The sequence below is a fragment of the Manacus vitellinus genome, unplaced genomic scaffold (genome assembly GCF_001715985.3).
Source record: "Manacus vitellinus isolate BGI_N305 unplaced genomic scaffold, ASM171598v3 scaffold_32_pilon, whole genome shotgun sequence".
NCBI lineage: Eukaryota > Metazoa > Chordata > Aves > Passeriformes > Pipridae > Manacus > Manacus vitellinus.
Window position 1 is genome coordinate 4,798,051 of NW_021940460.1, and position 15,372 is coordinate 4,813,422.

Consider the following 15,372-nt stretch of genomic DNA (forward strand, 5'->3'; position numbering starts at 1 on the left):
ACCTCCCTGTGCCCACATCCTGCAGAGTCCCACCCTCACCTCACTTCCAGCCCTTGCTCCTGCCCTCACCACCCTCCCTGGCACAGGAAAAATGGGAAGTGAAGGCTGTTGGAAGCTCCTTGTTGGGGCATGAAAATCCACAGGCTGGGTTGGATGGGAGGAGTGACCTGGGTTTGGGTTTATCCATAAAGGGCTTTCTGGTGTGGCTGGTGCCACTCTGGACAAGTCAGGGTTTTAACACCAGTCAAACTGGCACCAAGTCTGAATTTCTTAGCCCGTGGTTCTGTGACTGTCGAGGATCTGATTCCCCACTGAGCTCATGGGGAACTTGGAGCTCACCAAATGCAGCCCATGGTAGTTCACAATCCATCAGCACTTGGAGTTGAAACACCTTTTACCCTGTTCAGGATAAGGTAAATTTTGGGTTTGCTCTGGAAGTCCAGTTTCCTCTGAGTTCCATGCAAGATGAGTTCCATATGAGGTGATCAGAAGTAGTTTTGTTCCCTCATTGTTTCATCCCTCTCTAAGAGGCACTGACTAATGATGGGTCTGGTGGAGCCATCATTTTTTTCCTGCACATAACTGATTTTGCTGTTATTTTGTCTTGCTGTTGCTTCTGGGGGAACAGGCAGAGGCCAGTGGTTGTAGGCACTGAACCTAATGACCCCTCACCCTTTGTAATGTGTTTATTTGCAGAGTGTTTGCTTCATTTTCAATACTATTTCCCTAAGTGCTGTAATTTATCTTAAACTGAGAAAAGTCTGTTCTCTAAAATATTTGTTTGCATTTCTGATCTCATTCTTTCAGGGAGATTCACACAGAAATGTTCTCATGATTTTGAGTATGATTCTTACCTAATATATATAGAATTACATAAAAATTAGTACCATCTGCAGTAACAAGAAGTTTATTGTGTTCTGTGGCAGAATGATTATGAAGACTGGGTCTGGAATATAGTGGTCATGGAGCTGAATCCTGAAGCAGACATTAAGCTTGTGCTTTATCTCCCAGACTAATGTACTGTGAAAACAAACTTGTAGGACCTAATAACAGCAGAAATATTTTATCATTGTTTTGGATATTTATGGCAGGAATAGTTCTTGCATAACAACAATCATCTGTAGCGTTTGTAGCCCGAATTTTGCAATATGGAAGTCTAGAAAAACATGAAAAGGGAACTGAATGTAGACAGTGAAATTGAGTCATGTATTTTAATTATAAAAGCTGGGAGAAATGCTGAAAAAACACCAATAAAAAGGGTGAAAGACAGTTTGATTCTCTTCTAAAAAGAAACCCTCTTTTGATCTAAGTCTGAAAAGCTACTTGTATTGCCAATTTTAATTTTATGTTTTAAAAACATGTGATTTTTATCTTAGGCCAGAATTGTTAGTTTTACAGACACTTATTTGATGCAGATGAATTGGAGTGCCTTCAGGAAAAAAAACAGATAATTGTCAATTTTTTAAAGCTAACAGTGCTTTTAAGATTTTCAGTCTCAGAATAAAGCTGTCTTTCAACTACTTGAAACTTTGCAAATCTTTCACACCAAAAAGAAACCACCAAAAAAACCCAAAAAAGCAAAAAGAATACACAGTGAGAAGCCTCCATTATCATCATTAAGGAGTCTGGATTTTGTCCTGGCGACTGGTCGTGATCTTGAAGTTGGGGATCACTGTGTCAACTTGTTTGTCTTTAATGTCCCGCTCAAAGGACGTGCAGAGGGAGGGGTGGAGGTGCAGCTGGGCACCTTGGGGATGAGATCAGTGGCTGGAATGAAAACCTCCAGTCCAATTAGGTTCTGTCATCTGCCCCATGTCTAAAAATGCCTTTTGCAGGGAGCAGGTGGGTCTGTGCCCCCCCCGGCCCCTGTGCCGGGCGCTGAAGGTGTTAATGACAAAAAGAAGTTTATTATGTGCAGTCATTGCAGTCTGTCAGCTGGGATATCAGAAGCTGCATTTGACAAGATGGCAGCAGCAAAGTTTTCCATGTGTAGGCTTGAAGTAAAATGTAATTAGCCTTTATGTGCAGAACAAGGATCCATTGATGAATACAGCTGGTCTTTGTTTTCTTCTGTCATTGAGTGTGGGAGGTAAAAGTGTTCTTCTTCATGTTTATTAATACAAGATTCCTTAGACAAATGGCAAGCACAGTTTAATATTTGTTGGAACACAGAGGGGCTTGCCAAAACAGTTGTTGTGTAAGAGGATTTCAAGGTTTTCAGATTATAATCATCTCTGGGTTAAATAAATGAATGATTACTCTGCCTTTTTCAATTAAAGAGGCACATCCTCTCTTGAGGCCTGATACTGATTTTGTTTGCTGTCCCACACGTTTCTATCAGCAAACCTGGATTTAACCAGCACTAATGAGTTTGATCTGGAGATTCTATCGGAGCTGGAACTGAAAAGCAAACTCAGACTTGAGTTTCAGGAAAATTAAAGAATGTTGGGTTTGGTTTTTTTCATAGTGCAACAGACTATTTTTTTTTCTTTCTTTCTTCTCTGCAGAAAAAGTAACATTCTGTATACATTTCCTTAAGTTTTCCAGGGACAAACTGTTCCTCCTCGGTAATGTTGCTCTTTCACTTCTGGTTTGCTGCAGAGTCCAAACAAGTGTTTGGGATTCCCAGCTGAGCAGTTAATGCTCCCAGCAGGAATGGTTGAATTCCAGTTTCAGATCAATTCCAGAGCCACCTCTTCGCTCCGACCCCTCCTCTCCCCCAACCTAAATGAATTCTAATTGGAAAAGGATCTTGGGTTGTAGCACATACAGTAGGCTTGTTACATTACTGTTAACATGTGGGTTGAGGCTCCCTGCCTTTGATGAAAGAAAATATCGAATTTCACTGAAATGCTCCATTTTCACCAGCCAGCTTTAAGTAGTCTTGTGAGGATTTTGGGTACTGCCCCCCCTTCTGCAATAAAATGCCTTCATAAACAACACAAACCAGAAGTAGTTTAGGTTAAGATTGTCAGTCAGAGCAGCTCTGCCACCAGCTTTGTTACCTGAGGATTTTCTCAGATTCAGACTTTTTGTTCTTTTAAAAGTCGAGTGTGCACAGGAACGTGATGGGATATTCATATTTCATGTTTCCTGAAGTAGTCATCTGAAAACAACTACTTTCAATAACTCCTAGAAAAATATTTTGCCTCCACAATATGAAGCACAGAATTGTTGTCCTTCCATAGATCAGACTGATTATTATTTTTTTTGGCAGCCCAGCTAAGGATGACACAGGAGGGCATATGGGAACAGAAGGAGATGCCTGTGGTTTTTGACTCTTTGGGGTGAAGGCTTCTCTTCCACATTATCAAACAGACCTGTTCTTCAGGCATCAGTGTAGACTAAAGTTATAAAGATGTAATTTTCTGCATGGAAGGACTGTAGGATTGGGCTTGAAGACAGGCAGAGGATCAGAAGTTGTAGAGAATTCCTGAAGAATTATTTCTGCCCCAAGTTATGTGGTGGAATTGGATTTCAAGTATTCATGTGAAATCTGTTACATTGGGGCAAATCTCAGTTAACTTGGACTTCAGGGGAATCATTGCCCATATATTGTGAGAATTGAATTATTTACTTTAATTTTTTTTTTTACCAAATCTTTCTTGGTTAAGTGCTGGCTGGTGCCAATACATCACTTCTCAAATGTTTGTAGTTTTCCATTTTGATGGTGCTCAGGGTCGAATTGAATAAAAAATAAAGTCATGCTCCCTCCAGCATCACATAATTACTGTGATAGATGATCTCAAATGCTGCTTCCCCCCATTGAGCATGAAATACTGTAGTTAGGGTGGTTGTGTTGTACATGACATGAAATAGCTTCTATTTACTGTGCCTTTAAGGTCTTAAAGTTTCCTATTTCCTGTTCTTTTGATGAGTCATTAACTTCTAATGCTCAGCTCTGGAATTATTGCTGTATTTAAAATGATTTCCCTAAAAACAGGAGATGAAGAACTTCATAGGCCATGTCTCTTGGTATTTTCTCTTCTTAAATTTCCTAATCATATTGCTACTAGTGAAGCCTCAGGGGTGGTGGCAGTGGGGGGATGAGAAACCAGGGAAGATGTTACAGAGAACTGCTTTTTTAATGAAAAAAAAAAAAAGAGAAGAAAAACTGAATGGTTTGAATCTTACAGGAAGCTCTGTCTTCATTTTACAATTCGAGGTGTTTGTTCAGAGTTTTAACTGTGCCTTATGCAAAACTCAGCAGGCTGAAAGTCACTATGTAGCATTAATATTTTGCCTAAAAACCTAGAAATGAAAAGGAATGAAAATACTTTGGAGTCTGCTTTTTATTTTGATCTAAAGCTCTGGTGTGAAGTCGGGCTTGAGAGCCCAAGTGCAAACCAGCATTTTTTGTCACATTTCTGGTTCAGCCTGGAATCACACCAGGAAAGTTGCAAAGCTGTGTGTGGAGAGAATTCAGTGTTCCTGTAAAACACTTGGCTTTGTGAAATCCCAGGTGCTTGCTTGAACCACTGGCATTACCTTTACTTTTGGGTAGGGAAACCGAGGCGTGAGGGGTCTGTATGATGCTCAAAGCCAACGGGTCTGGTCTTGGCTGGAGTCTAGAAATGTGCAGCCACGAGAATGATAACCCACAAACTGACAAAAAGATTATTTATTTTCATTTTTAGTTTCCAAGCATTCGTTTCTGAGAATTCCATATTTATGGAGCCTTTGGAGTCAGTAGGAGTTTGTGCTGTAACTGGGCTCTGTTGCCTCTTTTGTTAGACTTGTATTGCTTGCAATTAGTTAATGTAACTTTCTGACAGCACTGAAGTGCCCCAGGTCCTTTCAGGGCTTTTATTTTGTTTGTTTTTTAACCTCCAGTGAGACTGTTCAGTGCCTTTTTCTAGTATAGCCTAAAAGCTGGTGTTATTTAACAACCCAAAGTAGAAAAAAAATAGCCTTAGGGTATTCCAGCATATTCTAGTCATCACCCTGTTATCTCTAACCTTGGGTTGACACGAGATCCTTAGATGGAAGTCTTTAAATAAATGCAAAGTCCTGCATCAGAGGGTCTCAGGCTCCTGTACCAGCCAGGCTGTGGGTCATCCCAGCCATGGAAACCACCACAGATCCTCGCTGGGAATGAAGCTTCATGGAGGGGCTGCAGCATCCTTGGTGCTTTGGTCTGTATGGAATGACAGGGGGCAGAACTGTCCCTGTCCTGTCTGTTCTCACTGGCTCTTGTGGAGCCAAACCTGGTGCAGCTGCCTCAGTCCACAAGTGGAAGAACCACAAGTGTGTTCCTGCCATCCCATCCCCGTTGCCAGCAGGGATTGGCTTTCCCCGTGAGTCCAACAAAAGGCCAATCCAATTTTTTGAGCCATCTTGCCACAGCAGGTCCTTTTACCTGTAACAGCTGAACTTTCTGAAGTGCCTGGGAGGGTCATGTGAGGAAGAAGAGGAGCAAGTTAGAGGGAGGGAACACCCTCTCACAGAGTCACATCTGCCCCCCCAGCATGGACAAGGTCTTTGGTTTCCATCTCCCAGTCAGCTGAGCTCGGGTTGCACGCAGCTCTTTCATGTATGTCTACAAATTATAACAGTCTCTTTCTTTTTTTTTTCTTCAATGCAAAGTAGCAAATCAACAGAGTTATTTTGGTCCAGAACCGCTTCCTGGCGAGGTCTTGTCTGTGAAAGCAGGAGGGCACGTGGTTGTGCTGTTCTCCTGCAGCACAGCTACTGCAGGGCTGGGACAGCGGGGGAGGCAGGCGGGATAAATCCTGGAATCATCCCAAACATCTGTTTCCAATGGGGGCCTGCCCTGTGGGGTTACCCCTTCCCAATCCCTCTCCCTGGGGTGCTGAGTTAAACTGAGGGGCACTGCAGTGCTTGTGTCTACCTGGCCACGTGTTCAATGGGTGGCTTCCTGCACTGGTGTGGATTTGAGTTCTCCTTGATGGATCCAGAGATGGATTCCAGCTGCTTTTCCCACTCCCACGCAGGCAAAAAAAGATGAGTCATGTAGAGTGTGTTGTGCTCCCTCATTTAATGGAAAGGAATGGCTGTCCTAAATGAGAATGGAGGTTTAGGGAACTGTGTAAGATCCCAAGCACTAAAACTCTGCATCCTGAAAAACAACCTCTTTCTTCTGCTTTGGTCTTTTTTCCCTTTGGAAGTGTAGGGATTTGTTTTGAGAGCTGGTGACCTGCTCCCCCAAGTACCACATTGTTTCATACAGTTTTCACAATCACCCAGTGCTGTCATTTGGGGGTCTTTTTTGTTTGCCTGTTCCAAGAGCAGGAAGGTGTGAACCATCAGTCAGTGGCTGCATCTGGCACAGCCTTTATGGAAGTATCCTATGCTGTTTCCTCATTAGCCAGGTTTTTCAGCATCTCATTGAACCTACACCTAAATGTGTCTGATCCCATCCCTGTCTTAAAAAGTTGCTATGATGCCTCAGCTATAAGTCACCTGACTGCAGAAACAGAGGCTTTATCCTCTCCTCAGTTGCTTTAAAAAGAAGTATTTCTGATTTGTGTTATTAATACTGTTGATGTTGTGGACTTTGGGATGTTCCCATTATTCAGGGTAGAGGCTACAGAATGAAGTCCTGTGCCTGTATCACTGTGCAGATCATCCCTGTTGCCTTCACAAGGGCTTTAAAACTGCACTTCTCTCTCCTCCCCATTCCCATCTAAACCTTGGACTTCCCTTTGAGCCCTTCTTGGTACCTATGGCAGAAGCAGAGCTGGCAAGGAAATACCTGTGTTGGCACATGCAGGAGTCACCCCAGCACTTCCCCCTCTACATTTCCCCTGTGCTCTGGTTGCAGGGAGAAGGGGATTTTGTCCTGTAGATTTTGAGCAGTTTTGGCAGTGCTATGACCTTAAAATGGTGGCATTTCCAGTAAATCAAAGATTTTTCTGAGAAGCAGCTGCAGCATGGGGCAGGTCAGGGTGTGGATGCCAGGGGAGCGTGTCCTGTCTGGTTCAGCCCCTTCTGATCCTCTTGGAGACATCACTTAATGGGACCTAAGAAATATTGTCTCATTTGCATATCCTCTGATCTAATTAAAAGACAATAAAGCCATGTGGGATTGCAGTTTTGTGTCACAGAAAATATCTGGTGTGATGAAATTGAATCACTTTATCTTGATGAAATGTTTTTGAAAATAATGTTTCAGTGAAGAAGTTTTAAAAAAAATATTATCTTTGATCAAGAAACTGAGAATCCCAGGCATTGGAACCAGGATTGAGCACTGATTCAGGGATTTGGAAGAGCTGGGTGTTGGCCAGCTCGTGGAGCAGAAAGGATAAGGCAGGATGATGCAGGCACTAAACCCAAGAAAAACAATAGACAACATGCAGGCCTGTTAATAACTTCATTAGCATTCATGTAAAGCATTAAATAAACAAATGCATAATACACAAATCCTGTAAGCCTGAGATTATTAACCCTTAACACTGATCTGGTGTGTTCCTGCAGGGGCAAACCGTGGCAGGGGCTGTGATTTTGTGCCTGTGCTGGCCTTGCCTCCCAGTTTTTTAACATATTGAGAAACTGAGTCCCAGGGAGGTTGGTCAGGGGCTGGAATACTGGAAGGCAGCCAGTATTACAGCAAGAATCAAAACTGAGAAATCAAGGCAGTGGATGGAAGAAAGGACTGCTGCTTCCCCTATTTTGCTTAGATACAGCTGTGTGATGCTCAGAATAAACTCCAGCTGATCTAGAGTTGCTTGCACATTCCAAATAACCTGTTTGTAAGAAATTTTGAGCAAAAATTAAATTTGACTGAAGCACTGCCTTAGGGTCAGTAATATTTTGTAGCAGTTTTTCAGTGGCTTTTAATAGATGGTCTTTGGTTGATCCCCAACTACACACCTTGTCTTCATTCTTTCCCTCAAACTAATGAACTTGCAGCTGAATAGTGTAATTTTTTTTTTCTTCTCCCCAGTACAGTTTTTTATTAGTGAGGGGTTTTAGGCTAGCCTGGTCTTGATTTGTTTTGTGGTGGCTACCAGACATAAATCTCCTGAGTTCCCTGTGGACTGCACTCACTGGATGATAACTTGCCCTCCTGCCCCTCCTCCTGGGGGAACTCATGTGGCTGAACCAGTCCTAACCTGGACTGCTGGGTTGAAGTCAGTGGGCTTTCAACTATACTAACAACCTTATATATTCATATATATTTATATATTTAAAAAATATAAATGAAGTGCCGTGGCAACTTTTGTCCAGTGGTTTCAGTTTTCTTCCTTTTCCTTCCTTTGATTCAGTGTTAAGCACTGGGCAAAGGGAATCTTTCTATCACAGCTGGTGTTAAGCAGAGTGTTGCAGGGGGGGAGGACTGTGAACAGGTAACTTCCTTTGCACGGTTTCCTCAAGAAATTGTATTTACTGATGTTTCATTTCCTATGTATTTCCTCATTTATGGGATGGGGATTATTAACCTGCCTGAACACGGTGGTTATATCAGACAGATAACCTCAGGGGCACATGTGGCTTTCATAAAACTCTACCACCCATTTTCATCACTGTGAACCATGTCATCCACCAGTTGGGTCGCCATAAATCGCTGTGAAATGCACACAGCCTTAACCAGCAGTGAGAAGCACATAACTTAACCATGGGGTAACTAACCATCTTAATAAATCTAAATTCACTCTTTACTGGAGACACTTCAGGGAAAGCGGGAACAGTTTCTACAGCCTGTTATCCCACGTGGTCCCGCTAATGTAAAGGGTAAGTAGAGCTCTTGTTCTGCAGAGAGATCCCTCCACCCTGCTCTCTCTTTCACCCTCTGTGTTTGGGAATCTGTGCCTCATGTAAAACAAATAAAAAGCGCTGCCAAGCAGCCGGTTCTGCAGCCAGAGTGCCCAGCACCGTGTTCAGGGCCGTCATTAAAAGATTTCATGAAACAGCCTTAAAAATGAAAAGTTTCCTTTCTGGGAGAGAGAGAGATAATTGAACTCATTGATTTGTTTCACGGTTTGTTTGCCCTTTCATTCCCTTCCTGAGGTGCTGTTTGTTGAGGAATGTCTCCAATTGCCAGAAAGACAGTGGGGTGTCTAATATTTCCCCGCCAGCTCTCCTTTCAGCCAGAGCAGAGTACTGTGGCAAGCCTACGATATGAATTTTTAATGCAGAACTTTATAACATAGCCCTTGCAGCACGGCTGCACTACTCTCTTGAGCTTTCAGATTTAATGCTCTGATGAACAGAGCACAGACTTGGGGCATTCGACAGCAGTCGGAATTAACCCCCGAGTTACCGAGTGTGCAGCAGTTAATTTCCCTGCAGATTAATAGGGACACAGGAGGAAAGGCTGCAGATACTCCCTCATTGGAAAAGCGTCTGAATAACTGGGATTTTGACTTGCAAAATTACCTGGGATAGATTTTCCCTCTTTTGCTGATAATGGGGATTTTTAAGGCTCTTTACTTTTTCCTGGGCTCAACAACTGTGCAGTCATTGTGTACTGGGTAAAAGGACACTGTCTTGCCCACTGTCTGGGCTCGGATAATGATCCAGGTTGGATGTCCAGAGAGGGAAAAAAATTAAATCAGCTCTGTAATGCATCATGGAGATGAACTTGCCATAGGTTCCTATTCTTCCAGATCATATCATTTAGCTGTTTGTATAGTGAATCATGATAGTCTATCTGAGGGGATTTTGCTCTGTTTGGAATATGATCTTAACTAGATGTGGATGTTCTTATTAGCCCATCATCTTATTTACCTAGTGCGAAGCGTAGAGTGGAGATAAGTAGCCCAAATTATTACTCTTCAGGGCATTAGCACATGTTTGTCAGTGTTGAATTTCATCTGCCTGTTCACCTGACTCGTTTTACTGTCTGAACTTTTTACTCTTCTGCAGTCTTGGTAAGAATAATTCTGCCTTACTGCAGTTAGTGCTGCTGTGCTGATCATCGGCTTCTCTAAATCAGCCCTTTACTTATTAAACAACACCCCTCCTAATGGATTATCTGGAGGAATATTGCTCTCAATATCCTTCACAGTCTGTCTGTGTAGTCCTTAGGTTTTTCCTAGCTGGTTCTTTTTGGTAGCAGAGCATTTCACAGCCAGGACTGGGCTTGTCGGGGCTCTCGACAGGATTTTGTCAAGAGAAAAATGCAGCATTTGTAGGTTTAACTTTGATAATGGAGGAGCAGCCTGATGTATTTGAATTGTGATAGGACTGGTGTAAACCAGAGAGAATTAGACAGGACACAGGACATGCCAGGTGTTAATGGCACTCAGGAGAAAGACATAACAAGGAGTTTGTGCTCGGGTGGTGTTAAACCATTTGCCTTAAGCCTTTGTGAATGAGAAATGCAAGTTGTTCTTAACTGATACCACGGAAGTACATTTACACTTTTTAATCTTAAATCAGCATCTCAGCTTTAGGGAGACATTTACACATTTGTTTCAGATGAGGTCTTTTAAGCAGCTTGTCTTATTGATTATAGACCCAAGATTGGCTTTGCTTCCTCCACTGTTATTACTGACTCACAAGATTAAGGTTTTCAAGGCTTGGTGCTAAATGCAGAGAGATCCTGTCACTTCATTCAGTAGTTCTAGGTATCTATTAACTTTATTTCTATATAAAACCACTGTATTTTGATAGGAAATTTAGTTGGAGCCTGGCTTATGGAAAGGACACTCCTGTTTTCATTCCTGTGCTGGTAATTAGCTCTGTGTCTTATTTTTGTTGTGTCAAGCACACTACCTAAACCAAGGCTGATGACTCAGTTTTGCCATATGTAAAAAGGGCACATGGGGTGAGGCAAGACTTCATTAATGTGGATAGCCTTTCAGTCCTTGGATAGGGAAGTGGAAGTGCTGTTCTGATGCTTGCATTGTAGCTGTAAAAATAAATGTACCCAAATAGAAGCGCATAAAATGCATTTGCTGACCATTCATTTGAACATCCATTAGGTCATCCTGTGATGAATGGAAATATTCTTCTTTCCTGGAGACCACACCAAAGGAAAAAAGATGCATGTGGCATCTGCCATAATAATCACTCTGTGTTACCACTGGCTGCCCCGTTGCAGGGCACTGGGATGGGCAGTTTTAATCATTCTCCCTTTTTTCATTGTTTTACCTGTGTGGTGCTTTAATGTGGGAGTCTTCTGCTTTTCCTGAGCCAAAGTGGAAATATTTATTTAACGAGTTGTAGCAGATTTTTATATGCAGAGTGGTAGAGTTGGGGAGCATGACTCACAGGAAGTAAAAAAGATCAACACATTCAGTATGTTTAACCATTTTGATTCCTCTCCATGGTCCTTCCCATTTGGGGGAAGGGGAGGAAGAACAGCAAGAGGCAGAGTGTCCTATCCCACGTTCCAGAGACAGCTGATGCTCCCTGTCTTGACCCAAATCCTAGTGATAACCAAACAGGGGTCTTCTGGAGTGCCTCCACTTAGGCACTTTCAGTGGTGCTCACCTTCTGTGGCTTTGAAGTTTGCCTGCATGGCCAAAATGAGCTTTTCCTATTACTCACCCAAGATAAAACATAGATTTATTTTTTTTTAATTGCATGTAATCAGAATAAAGTAGCTGCTGTAGTAGGTTATGCTTTTTAATCACAGATTTTAATGTTGAGACCTGCAGGATCTGAGTCAAAAAGTTGTATCTGGACTATTTTAAACTTGGGGCTCAAAGCCAGAATTGATACATGTTCTACTTTTTAAAATGCAAGTAAATGCCTGGAATGGCTTATATTTCTAGGGCAGAAGTTGAAATAATTAAATTGCAGCAGAGTGCATGATATGGGTGTCTTTGAAGATCATGGTAAGAAAATATTCCTTGGTAGTATACAGTAGCACTTTTAATAACTTCCCCACCCTGGATTGTTTTAGATGTGTGGAGCCAGTTGGGAAATGTGCATTAGCATTGCAAGTTGCCATCTGAGTGACAACAAACAACTCCTGCTGTTGGAATGCTAACAACGACAAGTCATTTGGTACAGCCATTTGCCAGTTTAATGGCTTAAGCAGCTTAGTTTTAATTAAACAGCAGCTTCTGTGTATGATATCAGAGGAAATAATGTTCTCCTTACAAGCTGAGTTGTTTAGTGTTGTCCCCAACTTGCTGGAGATCCCAACAGCCTCTCTGTTCCAGCATTCAGCTGGTGCATTGTCTGCCAGTTCATGTGCAAAATTTGTTTGCAGTAAAGCAAACAAACCCTTTTGGGGTATGGATGAGACTTAATCTATTAGTTACATGCAAATTCAGCCTTGCCTCGGTGGCAGGAGTTGTCCTTTGGGTGGGAAGAGCTCCATCCATGGGCTAAAACTGAGTTTCCTCACAGAGTGTGTAAGTTGGGAGATCCTTCACCCCTCTGCCCAAGGGCTGTAGGAGTAAAGGACTGGGAGCTTATTGATTAAGGGGTAAAATTCCTGCCTGGTGTCTGAAGGTTCATCTGACATGAAGACAAAGTGACTGAAGTGTTCAAAGCCAGTTTGGACAGGGCTTGGAGCAACCTGGTCTAGTGGGAGGTGTCCCTGCCCAGGGCAGGGGGTTGGAACGAGATGAGCCTTAAGGTCCCTTCCCACCCAACCCATTCTAGGATTCTGTGCTACTCTGCTGTAGGAAGAGTGAGGATTTTGGTGGTCTATCTGAAGTTAATTTCATAGAGAGTGCCAGTCAGGAAAAGCAGTCATGTCCTTTGCATTTCACTCCCTAGTACCTGAAATCTAGAAACCCACTTTTGTGCTGGAGGTGACAACCTTGTTCTCTTCAAGAATCATTTTGCAGGTTGCAGAATGAGAGTTTGGTGGGGAGTGACAGAGGAAGGTGGCGTTGCTATTACAGACACAGCTCCTGTTCTGAATCAGGCTGCCTTTCAACTGCTGTCTTTTCAGAAAGCTCTTTTTGGTCTGCAGGGAATATGAGGTGTGGGCTCACTGTGTTCCTTGGCTGGTGTTCCTTTCTCTAAGAGGACGGTGTAACGTGAACTTCTGCGCAGCAAGTGAAGGTCTAACACTTGGACTACTTAAGATTAGACCTGTAACATCACATGAAGACAACTGATTATAAACAGCCTGGATTTCAGAGCTGTTCCTTTTGATTTCTGGTACTGAAAATCTCAGCCACAGCACTGGTTTTGGTGTTACCTGGTCCCTCTGTGTGCCAAGAGCCGTGAGCTCCAAATAAGTCGAGGTGCTTTGCAGGAATTTTCCCATCTTCTTTATTTCTCCTCTTCATTTCCCAACCCCTTCCCCTTCAGTCCTCACATACCTTTGCATTAGTGTGGCAGTTTATGCAAAACCTGTAATTCTGATGTTACGCCCATGAGAACAAAAATAAGGGGGCCACCAGAGGTTTTTGGAGGTTAAGAAGGTCATAAAAACTCAGAATGCACAAGTTTAACTCAAGTTATTCTTATTGGGGCAAGTATTTCACATCTTGAACTAGAACCTCTTGAGACTTGGTACAGCTTAACATTATCTGATTTATTTAATCACATTTCCATGAAATCAAGTATATTCATCAACGGAGAACACTGTGAGCAGATTGAATGAAACCATTACTCGACACAACTTCTGGCTTTGGTAGTAGAAAGTACCCTGTCAGTTTTAGGCAGCAGAGCTGCTGGTTTTAGCTCAGCAGCAGATCATCCATGAAGGAAATGAGGGCCAGAAGGCGACTGCTGCCAGTGGCTTCTCCTGTCTTTCCCTGCTGGATAAATGGGTGCCCAGAGCCTTGAGGACAGTGCTCATTAGCCCCTGGCTGCGGGGAGTGCCTGCTCAGAGGCAGGAAGGAGTGACCTGTGCTGCTGTTTGTGCAGGGAGATAAGTGATGGGGGCTCCATGTGGGCATGTTTGGAGAAGGAAATGGTTCCGTGTGTTCGGTGGGGCCCACCCTCCTCCCACCCTCCTCCCACCCTCCAGCATTCCGGTCGTGGCCACACCATGTGCAGATTGAGGCAGAAAAGCCCTTGTTTCACAAGCATCTTGAACCTGTGACTGGTGGCTGCTCAGTTCTGTCTGCAGGAACTTCTTTAGTTGAATAAAATAAACAGCGAATGAGTGTTTGTTTACAAGTCATGGGTGAATGGGTGGATTTCTGTGCTCCTCTTTTATTAATTATTTGGGGGAAATGTTGGTTTATTAAAAGCACAACTGTAGTCACAGCAAGGGGGTAGGGGTTAAAGTTGTATTTTATAAAACTTTTGGCAAAAAATACGCACACAAAGTGGCCCATAGTAAATAATCAGCAATTTTGGTAGTTATTCCAGTCTGCAGTCACTTAAATTCGTCAGCAGTCTTTCCTTGGCTTTGCATATGGATGAATGTCTTGAAGTATGTTGTGACTTCTTGTGCAGATAGAAAAAAAAAATCCCCCATCAGGTCTCATTCTTACAAGAGCAGTAAAGATACAACGTTGTTGTTGTTGTAATCATGAAGGTTTCTGGTGCTCTCAAATTGTGCATTATTGGTTTTTCATCATCTTGGTAAATCAAGGAGATGTTCTTGTCACCAATCACAAAAGGAAGGTAATACAGAGCCTTTCTTTAATGCCATGTGCTTCAGAGCTGATGTTATAAAACAGTTTATCCTTTTTTTTCCCAGAGCTCTCTACTTTTTAAGGGCTTTGTTTTGCACACTGCTGCAAATACATTTGCTGCCTGCATTAGTCATTTACAGTACTTAGATCCTGTAACTATTAAATTGTTAACATTTGGAGCCAGCTGTAATTATCTTTTATTATTATTATTTTTAATGGGCATAATGCTTTCTTTCCTCTCCAGCTTTCCTCAACATTTGAGGGATCTTTAAGGTATCCTAACACTGGAGCAGCATCTTTGACTCCTGTTTACACTGTTTGTTTTCTTATCTCTCTAAAATACTGTGCTCACCAAGGATTTTTTTGTCTGCCTGAAGTTTTTGTTTCCCTTGGGTGTCTAAAATGGATATCCCAGGGAAAAATACACTTAAAGGTAAGGTCCTAATCACCATCTTCCAAGACTGCTTTGCATTCAGTGCCTGGGAGAGCTGCACACCCACATGGAACTGCTCCATAAACCTGATGCAAATATCAGTTGATATAATTCCTTGTTGGTTTTGATACCTAAAACGATAAAAGAAATGGTGGTTACCAACTTTTATCACTGGCTCTTCTACTAAATGTTCTTTTCATCCATGTTCCAGTTAGGAACAGAGGGTTTTCTTTCACTTTTATGTAAAGGTGTGGCAGCCCTTAGTTTAACTATTAGTTTTTCTTATGCCTTATTTGAATTTTTCCGTATCTGAAACCATAAAAACTAGAGATGCTTGATTCAGTATTAATGGCACTCTTTATCCCAGTGTTTATTGTTTGGTGGGGAAGCTGGAGGGAGGGAAAGATGATCATGTTGATGGTGATGTTGTTCACATGTGGGGGACTATCCATGGACAGGCATTTCTTTGAGCTT

General features: G+C 42.4%; 1 protein-coding gene across 1 annotated transcript in view; it reads left to right on the plus strand.

The window, feature by feature from the left end:
* Positions 1–15,372, plus strand: part of CUX1 (cut like homeobox 1) — a 189,516-nt gene that overhangs the window by 91,113 nt on the left and 83,031 nt on the right. The gene's annotated exons all lie outside the window — the stretch shown is intronic.